Source organism: Hetaerina americana, unplaced genomic scaffold (genome assembly GCF_022747635.1).
Source record: "Hetaerina americana unplaced genomic scaffold, ioHetAmer1.1.p SCAF_3, whole genome shotgun sequence".
NCBI lineage: Eukaryota > Metazoa > Arthropoda > Insecta > Odonata > Calopterygidae > Hetaerina > Hetaerina americana.
In genome coordinates this window covers 13,229,556-13,242,777 of record NW_027286874.1, presented here as the reverse complement: position 1 = coordinate 13,242,777, position 13,222 = coordinate 13,229,556, and the positions used below count along the sequence as shown (strand labels likewise).

Genomic DNA, 13,222 nt, shown 5'->3' with positions numbered 1-13,222 from the left:
CTGGAAATTCGTCGGTTGGAAGGGGTTCTATCGGCGAGAAGGGGTTCTATCGGCGAGAAGGGGAGGGAAGCTGGGGGAGAGGAGGCTGTTGCCTAAGGTGGGGAAATGGGGTTTAGGGGGTGGGGGGGCGGCGATATGGACGGAAGATTAACGCGAATGGGCGTGGCAAAAAAGAAATATCGCGGTGATAAATCGGAAACGAGGGAAATGGAGGTGGGAGGGGCGGGAGACGGAGGAGGTCCGAAGGGAAGCGAGGTGGCAAGAGGGGCGCCAGGGGGAGGGGGCGTATTAAGGGAAAAAAGGATCCGCCCCGCGTTCATATCGCCCAAAAGATAGCAATTTATGATCGGGCACTAATATTGGTCCATTGAATGCAAACTGAAAGTGACGGCGGTGGGCGTTGACGATAGGAGGGAGAAATGGAATTGGAGAGGATCCACGTCAACTTTCAATATGCAATCCGACCAAAAAAATTCCATCACGACCCCGAGATTTCGCCTGCTGATTATTTGCGCGCAATTCCGACAAGTTCCTCAGACACCCAAATCGAAAATAAAAGAACGGTTCGAATTTTCTTTAGGTCCTTGTTCAGCATTAAGACCTCGACCCTGAGATCAAAGGAAAGATTAACCCAATTAACAACCATGAAGATGAAGCTTTGATATCACGGGAAAATGTCGACTGCTACGCTCAAATGAGCGATATAGTTAAAGAAGCACAACGAAATTAAATAATATCCTTTGATGCCTATAGCGATAAAAGGTTTCAGTTCTTCTCTTCATATTCGTAAAAGTACATGAATAATTAGATTATACATTCAATATTCCTTATAAAGCGACAGCCTTAAGTCAAGGAAATATCTTTTCAACTGAAAATCAAATGAGTGCTCAGAATCAAATGGCTATTCGGAGATAAGAAAAGCATTACGTATCACTAGGGATAGTCTTCAAGAGGCGTAAATTAATGCTAGGCGTAAGGAAGTTTAATACTCCACGTCGGCGCCCAATATTTCTGGCCGTCACAGGGCTTAGTAGCATGGTGTAGTGTAGTAATGTATCACTGGTACTAAAACATGAAACTATACAGAAACCTAATGTTTGATCTATTGCCACTTGGCTGCAGAAAAAGTTAAGCGTCAAAAACGCTTGAAAAGCAAAGATTTTACGTGATCAATCTTAACTTTACCTCTCTCCCGGTGGCATAATGAACCTCTTTGGAGCGATATTTTAATGATTCCATAGCGCTAGGAGAAACCCGAGTCCTTTTTTCTTCAATCGCCTTGCTTCCTTTTTGACTGCAGCTGCTCTAAAAACCCTGGGTTTACGAATTTTTCCATAAACTTTCATTTTCCTTCGGCGATAATTTTTTAAAGAAATAATGCGGGCCTTCTATGAAGTTCATCTGACTCATTTCCTAACAACTTCTCCGATTGTGAGCATTTCAGCGAACAAGGGGTAGAAAAGGAAGAGGAGGGAACCGTAGACCCACGCGGTCTATGGTTTGAATCAAACGAAGAAAAACAAGGGGAGAACAAGGCCAAGATGAGCTAAGAAAGAAGACAACCATCCGATGAATTGAGTTGAAACTCAACTCTTAACTGGAGACCAACGTCAACGGAGACCATTTCCCGCCGAGAGGGCGTGTGTGAGATGAAAGACCCGAAAAAAACCAGCAATCGATAGGCAAGCACGACGGTGTACCCGGGCGCCTCGTCCCTTTAAGGGCCCCCCCTTAACCCTATGAAAGGCTTAAGGGGGAGTGGCATAGGGTTTGGGGAAAGGCAAAGGAAAACCCCTTCAGTGAGAAAAACAAAGGAGGCACGGAGCCGGGACGCATGTCGGCAAACTTATATCTAGCCAAAAGGAAAATCAAAAGGAGGAAAGGCAGAGTGAAAGGGAGAGGGAGAGAGACGTGGAGAGAGGGTTAACTAAGAACCAACGCCCATTAAAAGAACGAGGAGGAAGGCGCCCAGGCTGGATAAGTAAGAGAGGATATGGGACCTGAGACAAACCCCCCTTCTCCCCAAAGGAATAAATAAGGATTTTTCTGGATTAAGGGGTGAGGGGCGAGGATCCAGAATTACAAGGTGAGACAAACAAGGGAGGTGTGAGGGGGGGGGGTGAAAGGGATAAGGAGGATGGGGAAGGGTTTCTCGTGAGGTGGTGGAGGCGGTTCGCGACGGGGAATGGGCTTGGCTGCACAATATCAGGGTGAGCGGAGAGAAAGAAGGAAAGGAAGAAAGAGAGGGTGGACTGGATGGGGGGAGGTCTGCGGCCGTGTGTGGCGGACGGAGGAGGGGAGGATTGGTGGGAGTTGAGGGTTGCTGCCTCGCGGGTGGATTTTCCAGCGAAGAGGGGATCAAAAGATCCTGAGTGAAGGGGAAGTAAAATGAGGAAGATTGCAGAAAAAAATGAGTGGAATTAAAAAGGAGAGAATGGGAGTGGGCACTAGGAAAAGGGTTGAGTTTGGTAGCAAATGCACGCTCGTGCACGCACGCGATAACAAGTGACAATCGCGCATGCGTACACGAACTTAACACTGAATTGAAAGTGAATAAAACGAGAAATGAGTAGAAACTAGAAATTCACCCAACGGACGCGAGCACGTGGATCGTGATAAAAGAAAACAAAACACCCAAGCATGAGCGCACGCGTCTCCCCTCAACCGACCTCGCGTTGAATAACTGTCCCATGATTATTGATAAACGAGCAGAAAATGGTTTCCCTTTTCCTGTCGATTACTCAAATCATCCCTACCGTGGCATGTCTCGTGAAAGGGCAATTACCGGGAAGGGCAAGGGCACCAGGTATTCCGTTCGGGAGCCTCGTGCCGGAACCTCGGTCAAATTCCGGGGGGCAAGTACGTTTCTGCGAGAGGAAACTCTTTCAGCATGAACAGCATCAGCGTAAGTTTTTTTCCCCATTTAATTCCAACAATGAATTTCTCCCTGGTGCTACCGAAGACGGGATTCTTTGGAAAAAATGAGAAATCTACGAGACTGGATTATGTTGACCAACAAAATCAAACATATAGATTTCTTCGCCTGTGGTGGCAAATAGAGGACGTCGTGTACGGCCGGCGTTTTCACCAGAGAAACGACTGAACAGCGCTGCTATAAGAACTCACGACTTCATTTCGTATTGATTATAGAATTTGCTCATCTCCATACAAAAAGCATAATCAGATCTAGAATGAGCCTGACAGTGGTGGGCACGTCGGGGAAGTGAAGCAGAGATTTGCCATCGATAATTCAACATCTCTCTCCTGGTTTTTTGTTCGTCTGTACATTTCATTAATGTGATAGCCCATCTACTGCGATTAATTTTTATGCAAGATTAATGACTACGTTTTTTTCATTTGAGAAATAATCACTAAGTTTAAAAACGCATATCATGCTCGTGTGTAAGCGAAAGGACATCCCAAGACAATACGGGAAAGCAAGGTTGTTCTCACCGATGCAGCAATTGATGACGTGAACCTTTTAGGCAAAATGAGTTTCCTAGAAGAGTTATCGAACGAACGGGATAGCAAAATTTTCCATCCTATTTTTTAGTTAAGCAAATGGGGAAATGAGAGTTAGTTGAGAGCATTTTTGGAATTGGAGACGGAATAAACGGAGTTCAATAATGAAATATGTCTAGAAAGAATCTGTTAAAACAAAAATCCTCAATGAAAAAACCTGAACAGATTTGAACCCTTAAATTCGTCCTAAAAATATGATATGATTCCTAACCTTGGTGTTTACGTTTTTTTAGCGTTTAAATAGGACGAATGAATACCCTAGTAGTCTGAAGATTTTCGAATATAAATCATATGGGTATACACAAAGGCGTTTCTAAGGTGCAAAACAGTGGAGGATCACCTTTGGACCCACATTGCTCTGCAAATATTTAAGAGTCCCAAAATCAACGACTAATGGCATTTGACTTATTCAAACTCAATTCTTTCCAGGATCGAACGGAAATATTTCGAGTGACAACCGTGACATTCGAATTGTAAAATAACAACCGGGCTTCCAATTCCATTCTTGAACATAGTGGTTGGTAGTTTCGAAGAGGCATAAATTTCAATCAAGGATAAGATTTAGAGAATCAGAAAATACGCACGAAAATTATTTTTTTTTTGGCCCTCGCCTCTGGGAGTTTGTACAAACGAGCCGAGTCAACTTTTTTCAAGCATTTTTATGGAAGCTCGACTTCTTGGTCGCCGCCTTTTCTCATTACACTCACGTGAAAACCTTGAGGAAGAAGAGGGGGACGTAATAAGAGGAGGAGGTCGCCATTTAAACGGAGACCGAGCGAGAGAAGCCGACCGCTCGTCGGCCGGGACGAGAGAAACCTCCGCCCCCTCCCTTTTCTCCTCCCGTTGCCCCTGACCATGACCATACCCCGACGAAGGGCGTCGACCCCTTCTCCTCTCGGTAGTCCCCACAGCATCCTCAGTCCCCCCATAGAACCCTTGCATACATCCCGCCAAACCCTCACCCCACACCTCACACCACCCATTCGGCAGGGAAGAGGGAGACACCGCCGCCCGCCCACCCTCTTTCTCTCCGCCGGCCGCCGATCAATACGCACGGTGGCGGCGTGGGAGGCTGCAGACATTCAGGCATTGGGGGGAGGGAAAAGGGTCGGGTGAGGAAGGGGCTCGTGGGGCACATGGGGGAGCCGTGGGGTTGGGGAGGGAGGAAGAGGTGGAACGATTGGGGAGGAGGAATGTAGTAAAGGAAGCTGGAGCAGAAGGCGTGGGCGGAGCTGGAATTCGGTTCCGCTGAATGGAAGAGAGAGGTGGGAGAAGGAGAAGAGAGAGGGAGAACTGAAAATTGCTTTTAATGCTGTCTTTATTTCATTTAGTCCCCGTAATGAGGGTAAAAGAAGCAACATTGCGGAAAAGGTACTTCAAACACAACTCCAATTGTCTTATCCGTGATGAGCACTCTTTTGATGGAGTAGAAATTCTAATTGGCTATGCGTTTAGTAAAACTCCCATTGTAAAATTATTTTTTTTCCTGTAATAAAATGCGTTCAAATTCAAGAAGTGCCTTAGTATGAATGTAAAACATAAGATCTTAACTCTATAGCACTGCCGAAGAGAAGGGAATCTATCTAAAGCCAAAGGGAAGCAGAAGTCCTGACTGATATGGCACGGTAAGTTTCATCCGGAAGGAATGAAAAAACCGCGCACGACTAATTTTGCTAACAAACAAATGGTTTTGAAATAAACTGGTCGTCTTCACGCCGAACGCACTCCGAGACTAGGTTTGTCGTGGGCGCCCAAACGGTGGCTACTACTTATGGTGGGTGCTATTCCTTGCAAATTTTTATTTTATTTTGAAGCGAAAACGGCAACAATTTAAAGCTACATGACAGCAAAGAATTACTGCGGCCACTCTGAGGACAAGTGGAACATTCTGAGGACAGGAGTTATTTTTAGGAGAGCCATAAAGCCAAGTCATCTGATAAACTCAATTAAAAATTATTAGGAATAATTAAAGACTAAAAATATGAGAGAAAATACCAACCTTTCGTAATCAATGGTAACTGCGATGTGCTTTAATATTTTTGTGTAACTGTATAACTGTGTTTTAATATTTTTGGTTTTATTCGTCCAATTTACTTCGTGTAAGTACAATTACATTCTAAATTTCTAAATTAAATCATAACATACAAGAAGAAGCCGAGTAGAGAGGATAAACATGGGTGAATTCATAAGTAGCATACGAAAATTAACAAATTAAAACCTGGCTGTTAAATTTCCATCCAAAACCGAGGTTAGCTATGATATTTTCTTTCATAGCACTTATAAGTCACGATCTCCACCTCTAAAGAGTGGTCAAATGCATCCATTGTGCGCTTTGACTTGCATGTGCAACTATGTATGCACAGAAAAAATGCGTCCGAATACGGGAGATCTTCGGATCGCGTCGGACAGAAATTTTCGCATGCTACAACACTCCACAATGCCTGTAATCCTGAGTAACTTATTGCCGCTGACTATAGTCTACTGTATCCGCTGTAAAGGTGGTAATTAGTACTACCTTCAGAATATCCGTGGGGGGTAATTATAGGACGAGTGACGAAGGCATACGAAACGTGGGCATAATCCCCCGAATGTCGGCGTCCGTAGCCGCTCTCCTAGATGGCAAGTCTTCTCGAGTCCACCACCCCTTCTCTCTCTCTTTCCTTCCCGCCTTTCCCTTCCTCCTCAGCGCACATTACGGCGTGGGGGTGGATCCTTTAATACCCTCGCGTCGAAAACACAGAATTCAAGTCCCCACAAACCCATCTCAGCTCCCGGAGAGCAAATTGTTCCCATGGATCTCTTTCAGGTTTACTTAAAGGCATCTAACGCCACTTAACAAACCTGGGATCCACGGTTTCTACTCAACAAAAATAAATTTCGTGGCCATCTAGACAAATGAATAACTGATAAAAAAAGCTTGCAATTACGAAAAATTCTCTCGAAAGTTTGAGCCAATTAAAAAATATTTAAAGCATTTCATTCAGACTAAATATTGATATTTTAGAACTGAAGTCCCAGTCACGGACAGCGCCAAAGCGTTTAATTATGCCCTCGCCCTCCACGGGAGTTAGGTGGGTACAAAAGAGACCGCCCTCCCTCTCGAGTTATTTCCCAGAAATCTAAAATATACCCGAATTGATTAATTATAACATACAAACTCAAGTCTCTGTGTATCTCTTAATTTTGAAGAGCGGCTGGGCATTTGGATTTCATTCTCATATCATTTCCCAGAACTCTATAATTTTAGAGTAGCTTTAGTTATTGAGTAAATACATGGGAGAAAAATACCCTGAGGAAGGCAACGCAGGTAAAAGAAGAGCCAGATTATGGGAGCACACATTGATACAAAGACTTACTTGGAACAAAAGAGAAGAGAAAATACATTGGGAGAATCCAAAGGTCAAGGGTTAAATACATTGTCAAAAAAAGAGGGATTTAAGACAGGAGAACTATGATGCATCAAGGTTATTGGGGTCGGATGGAAAAGAATGGAAGTCTGCCGTCAACAAATCTCCCGATCCATGAAGAATAGGTGTAATAGAATACAGGATTGGAATAGGATGTAGCAAGCAATACCCTGTTCAGGATATTTCCAAAGTGAAAGTAGTGTAAAAGAATCTCTTGGAGAAATTCAACTTGAAAAAATAGGCCACTGGTAAAGTGCAAAAGATGAGGAGCCACACAGTTAAATATTAGTTAAATAATTGTTTTGAAGGCAAAAATCTCATTTATCGTTCAGGTTAGAAACTAAAAATCAATTTCCCAAGAGATCAATTTTCGTCAGGAATCTCTCAAAAAAGCCACGTACGCCTGGGTTACACCACACTAATGTTAATACTAAATTTATGGAATGCTACCAACTTATCAAATTTTACCGGCTTTTTAGTTCTCGATTGAACAATAGAAAATACTTATTAACGGATATCAAGATGAATTATTTTTTAATCTTTCATAATGGAGTCTAATCGTGATAATTCATTGAAATGTAGCCATTAAAACGGTATGTTGTAATGGCTACGTTTGAATATGAATAAGTTCACTGCCATCATGTTTTTGAAATAATTGCACGAGTTTCAGGAGCCAAAAGTAATAAAAAATAAATTGTTCAAGTGACCCAAGAAATAAATGACAATATTAGAAAATCTACGATAACTTCGCATGAAGCCTGACCACTTCCTTCATAGATGTCCCACAACTACGGCATTCACATCAGTTAATAAAACATCCGAGGGCTTAATCGAATGCTATAACGTTCTGGCAACATACCCGGGTATTTCTCTTGTAACTTTCTGACGTTTGAACCTCAATGAATTTGAATATTCACGAGCCCTTTGCGAGAAGAGGAATGGAATAATTGTTTCTATGGCAGAACAGGAGAACCCGGGGGTTACAACTCAAAAAGATAAGAAGTTAGCGGAGACTGACAATGGGCATCTCCCTCGATTGCTGGAGACTAATTCTATGGACTCGGAGTCGAAAAAAGCTACATTAAAAGCAACTCGCCTAAATTAAACCCTCTCCATTTAAACACGAGACAAATGAAAATGTACTCCAACCCATTCTTCCCTCGCTATACCTCATTGCGATTCAACTGGTATTTCCTGGAAAGAATGAACCGGGAAAATAACATCCATGTTTCTATTTTCTAAGGATGATTTCACTCAGATTCGGCAACTTTATTGTTTCAACTCAGCATTACGAGTATTGCATAGGTTAAATGCTGCAGCAAAATTTCGCGAAATACTAACAAGTTCTGGAAACAAAAATGTTTAATCCTCAAAATGTATTTCATCATTCTGCGCTAGAAAACTTGAAGGAAGGTGCTTCAGTTAAGCCCACACGAACTATAAAGGATTTCAGATGTGGTGGTCGGCTCAATTAAAAATATTGATCATAAACCGGTGTTATTTTCCGGCTATTCGCAGAGGAAGGGATTATTTGTGAAGACTGTTTTTAATCTCCGGAATTCCTCTGAGCTCGGAAACAAATAATTAATCCATCCAATTTTTTCAAGTACCAGAGCATCATTAACTTGAAGAAGAAAAAGTTTTTGCTTCCAAACTTTTTCGATAGCTAAAAAAGTTACCTACTTTTATTCGTTCGAAGTAATTCAACTTTCGCAAACCTAAATCCAGAATTTAGATCCAAGGGTAATACCAATTTTTATGATTGACTCACTGAATATTATTTATAAGGATAAAATAAATTCTAGCGCGGAATTCAAAGACTATTAATTAGTTTCAATTAAAGTTGGCATTAACAATTGTTAAAATGAAAATTAAATTATAATGCGAAATCGACATTTCCCAACTTGGAAGTCTCATCTAAGTACATAAAATCCCATGTCTAGGGAAATTCAATTCTTCAAAAATTTTAATTGATTAAATTAAAGTATTTCTTCAGATGGAACCGAAAAAATGTGAATGAAATCAGAAACGTGCAAACACTTACAGGAGAGATGATACAGCAACCGGCAAGTTCTCGGTTGAATGTCAAACTGGCGGAGACCTGAAACGAAAAAGATGAAAAATGTATTGTAATGAACGCATTCTAAATACGTGTTTATAATGTCACATTACAATAAATAATGATTTTAAACTAAATAAATTAATAAAAAATGTAATTCATAATACATCTTTTGTTGGGAGAAATCCTATGTAGGCAGGAAAAATGGATGAATGGGGTATTGACCGGCAGTGGGATGTTGAAGAATGTAATAGAGGGGAGAATGTTAGGCAAAACGAGGAAAGGGAAGGAACAGGATAGGGATGTTGGACGGGATGAAGGGAGGAAGAAAGTACTCAGAACTGAAGAGGGACCTGATGTAGAGTAGGATGTTGTGTTTTGCTAGGGGTCACAAAATATTTAATTAGTAGCTGTGTCCATCCAAAAACCCACCTTAACCGGTAGATTACCTAATAATAATAATCTACTAATGCTTGCGTTGGAAACACAAGAACTGACAGTTCATTCATTCATAATGCTACCAAAATACCATCTTCATAATAACAGCCAAGCAGTAGAGTCTCCAAAGAGACACGGAAAATTAAATTAATGTTATCAATAATTGCGAAACCAAAAAATCAGTAACATATATTTTATGCAAATGAACTAGGACATGTTACTGTTTAACAATTTTTCCCAAATGAATGAAGTTTAAAAAATAACATCAATCAACTATTTCATGAAAACGCAAAGAGAATATCACACATCAATCGTAGAGGAAAAACGCTTAAAATACACCAAAAAACTGATACAAAAGGGAGAACTTATTAATTAAATATTTATCAAAAGAAAAAATAGATGAAAAAAGAACAGTGATATCCAATTCATTACGCTTTATGATTTTCCCATTGTAAAAAAGTCATGAAATTCAATTTATTCATGCACCTATTTTGATCTAATTTCAAGTGTTTACATCCACTCGCCTTCAAATTTTTTACCCTTCTTAAAATTACCTTAAACTACCTACCAAGCGGAAGGATATTTTTAAACTTCAAAAAGCTGATGAAACTATTACGTCACTCGCGTAAACCTTATTATGATGAGAAAATATTTTTGCATAAATTCGAAAAAATTTTTAAGTTTCCTATAGGTAGATACGCACCATTGATTTTAATTCTTAAAGGCAAAGAGCCCTGAATATAGCAATATTTCACTCACCTCAAAATCTAAAGATAAATGCTAAGAAATAACTCCCATTTTCGCTACCAAAGAAATACAACCACTTTTAAATGCTGCCATGAATGCATTCTTGCCCACCAACAAACGCTTCCATTAAACGGGTGCAGGAAAATTAAAGGATGAACATTAACGAAATAATATCATTTCTTGAAGAGTCCTCGCTAATGATAAAGAACGGAAGTGAATATGAAACGAAATATTAAAACGTCGAGGGAGATGAACGCCGTTATCCGAGAGAAACGATGGGAATTTATCCGCGCTGTCTCGAGAATAAAGAAAATAGAACGCAGACAAAGGGACACACAGCAAATGTTAGCTGCCAAGTGCGTGCAATGCATTTTTCTGTCCGTAATGAAATAAATTTCAGGGGGTGCGGCTGGCGATTCCGCCAGAAAATCTAAATGAGTTTTTATTTTGCCGAGAAGAAATAAAACTCCGTCCGATAACCTACAGCTTTTAACGCGATGAAACTTCAACGCGAAAATAGAAAATGAATTAACAAAAAAAAAGAGGGCGCACGGTAGGAGGTCGTTGGCACATAGTTCAAGCCTCCCTGTCGAGTGAAGGGAGAATTGCTGAGAGGAGGAGAGGGGGGTGGTGGTGGAGGGTGAGTGGGGAAGCTCTCCCCGGTCATATTTAACGAATGAAACGTCACCGGCGGTAAAAATCCCAGCGAGCTGCTCCGCAGTCGTTCCATCACCCCGAAAAAAAAAGAATTAAAAATAAAGAGCTGCTTTTAAACAATGGAAATTCGTGGGATATGCTTTCTCTCCGTCGCTTTTATTGCTGTGGGGTTTTAATTCGCTAGGATTAATAATGCACGTGCTGTAGCAAATAACAGGACGCACGAAAAAAAAGAAATTACAGCCAGTTGCTTAATGCATCAATGGGGATCCTACATTACGATTTCTATCCTTACCAAGAACGTGATGAATATTTAAAAAAAAAACGATTTCTCAGCGACGATCTCTCAAATCCTAGTTATAGCGAAAACTTGATACTTCTTCCTAGTAGGGACTATGTATAATTGGTTTATTTTTATGAACAAGATATTGAGTAATTTTCCGGCCGCCTTGTAGCGACAGTCGCATAACGCCCAAGAAAATGAGCATTATACGTGCTAGAAAACATGAAATTGCTTACCACGACATCAACGTCCATTTATATCACTATGCAACCTGGACTCGTATAAAAGTTAAATGCCATCAGCATGATGTACATGTACCGGTATTTGTCACGAAAAATTTCATTTGCGATGAACCAAGCTCTTTAATAATTTAAAGTTAACATAAAATTGCCACAATAAGTCTGAGCACACTGATAACAGCTCGAAATATAAGTACGAGCTCGTATGCCTTGCTTCCATTGAATCACCTCCAGCAGCATCCTTACCGTGAAAAATAAACCGCTTAAGCTATTTTTCCCATTTCAGACAGCTTCAGTAAAACAGCTTTTAAAGAGCTCACAATTTTTTCATCCAATATCAATGACGCATTCTTCGGAAAATGAAACGTTGAGAGAAAGATGCGAGGTGAAATATTTCCGCGAAATTGTGTTTGAAAATATTTATTCTTTGACGAAAATTAATTTCACCCGAGTGGAGTGCAAAATAGTGGAATTCGCAAGGTGAAATTTTTTTCAATCTCCGTCCAAAGTCGTCGACTCGGGACGCCTTCGTTGTCAATTATCTAACGCAACCCCGGTCGACGGTCCGTGCGTGGGCGAATCAGTTCCCGTCTCCCGCGCCATTTTCCACCCCCAAAGCGATGCAACGACGGGGATGCCGCGTGAATGGCATGGTCTAGCACTCTATCGATCGGCAGGAACCACCCCGAGGGTTCAATGCACCCCCACAGTTTCACCGAAACCCGACAGAGAAACTAGATACTTAAATCACCTTCAACGCCCACAAACACAAACTCCTTAAACTAACATGATGCAGATATTTGATTACCGAGAGGTGGAAGCGTAATTAGTGACTTAATGGCTTAACTTAGGATGGCCCTAATTTTCAGAGAGCACTTAAGCCTGTGGTATAGCTTGATAGCTTCAACAGGAATAAAACCAAGAGATAAAATCTACGTTTGACAAAAAATATAGTCATTGGCGATAATTAGCATGAAGTTATAAACTCTGCTAACGGCACAGGAACCCTTGTTTCGATTAAATGTCGCTACCTTACCAACAATTTAATTTTCGTTTCTCTTTCCAATCTTAATCATATAAATTTATTTTTCCAGGAGAAGAGCAATACAAATTATTTTACAATCGTAACACTTCCTCCCAGTCGGATCAAAATATTTTTGGCAAAGGCTCTTTCAACCAGTCGCGGAGCTCTTACTGATTTCCAAATAATTGACCTGCATGGCCACGTGAGTTGAAATTTTCCACGGATTTATCCAGGTTGTATAAAAGGAAGTAAATACATCCATCATAATTAAATTCATATGAAAAGTTTGTCTGCAACCGCACGGGATCTTAAGAGGGAAAAGCTTGACGGCTTTAGAACCGGCGGTGACGACGCGGGTCTTCCTCCACACATCTTTTGAAAGGAAGTGGGCCGAAATCCCTGGCCGCCGTGGATGAGACTCCAAGAGAAAGAAAAGGAAGTTCAGAAGTTGAAGGAAGGCACTGCGAGCGGAGGGAAAGGTGCGCAAATAAGATATAAAACAAGAGAGAGGAGTGCGTGCGCGGGAGGAGGGAATGAATGGGTAGGGGAAAGGAAAGGGATGTGGATGAATAATGAAAAGGGTAAGGAGAACGTCGGCTGGGGAATAAAAAGGGCAATAAATATAGGATGGACATAGAGAGAGGGGGAGCGGGGGCCAAGGGAAAGAGATGAGGAGACCGACCTCACTTTCCACCGAATTTCAAGGGATATGATACGCCCGCAAGATATTTCGGCATGCGCGGTCTCCCTCAAGTGCGGTCCCTGCCCAAAGGGGTTATTTCCACGGAACCTCCCTCGGAGGGGCCCCGGAGGCCATTGCGCCGCTGCCTTCCTGAGGGTGTGCTG

The 13,222-nt window shown here is 41.5% G+C and overlaps 1 protein-coding gene across 5 annotated transcripts in view; it reads right to left on the bottom strand.

Moving 5' to 3' along the window:
* Nucleotides 1-13,222, bottom strand: part of cib (thymosin beta cib) — a 247,792-nt gene that overhangs the window by 93,197 nt on the left and 141,373 nt on the right. For all 5 annotated transcript variants that reach the window (XM_071587320.1, XM_071587319.1, XM_071587324.1 and 2 more), the window contains one exon: nucleotides 8,974-9,030. The gene's annotated coding sequence lies outside the window, so the exon portion shown is untranslated. The remainder of the gene's footprint in view (nucleotides 1-8,973; nucleotides 9,031-13,222) is intronic.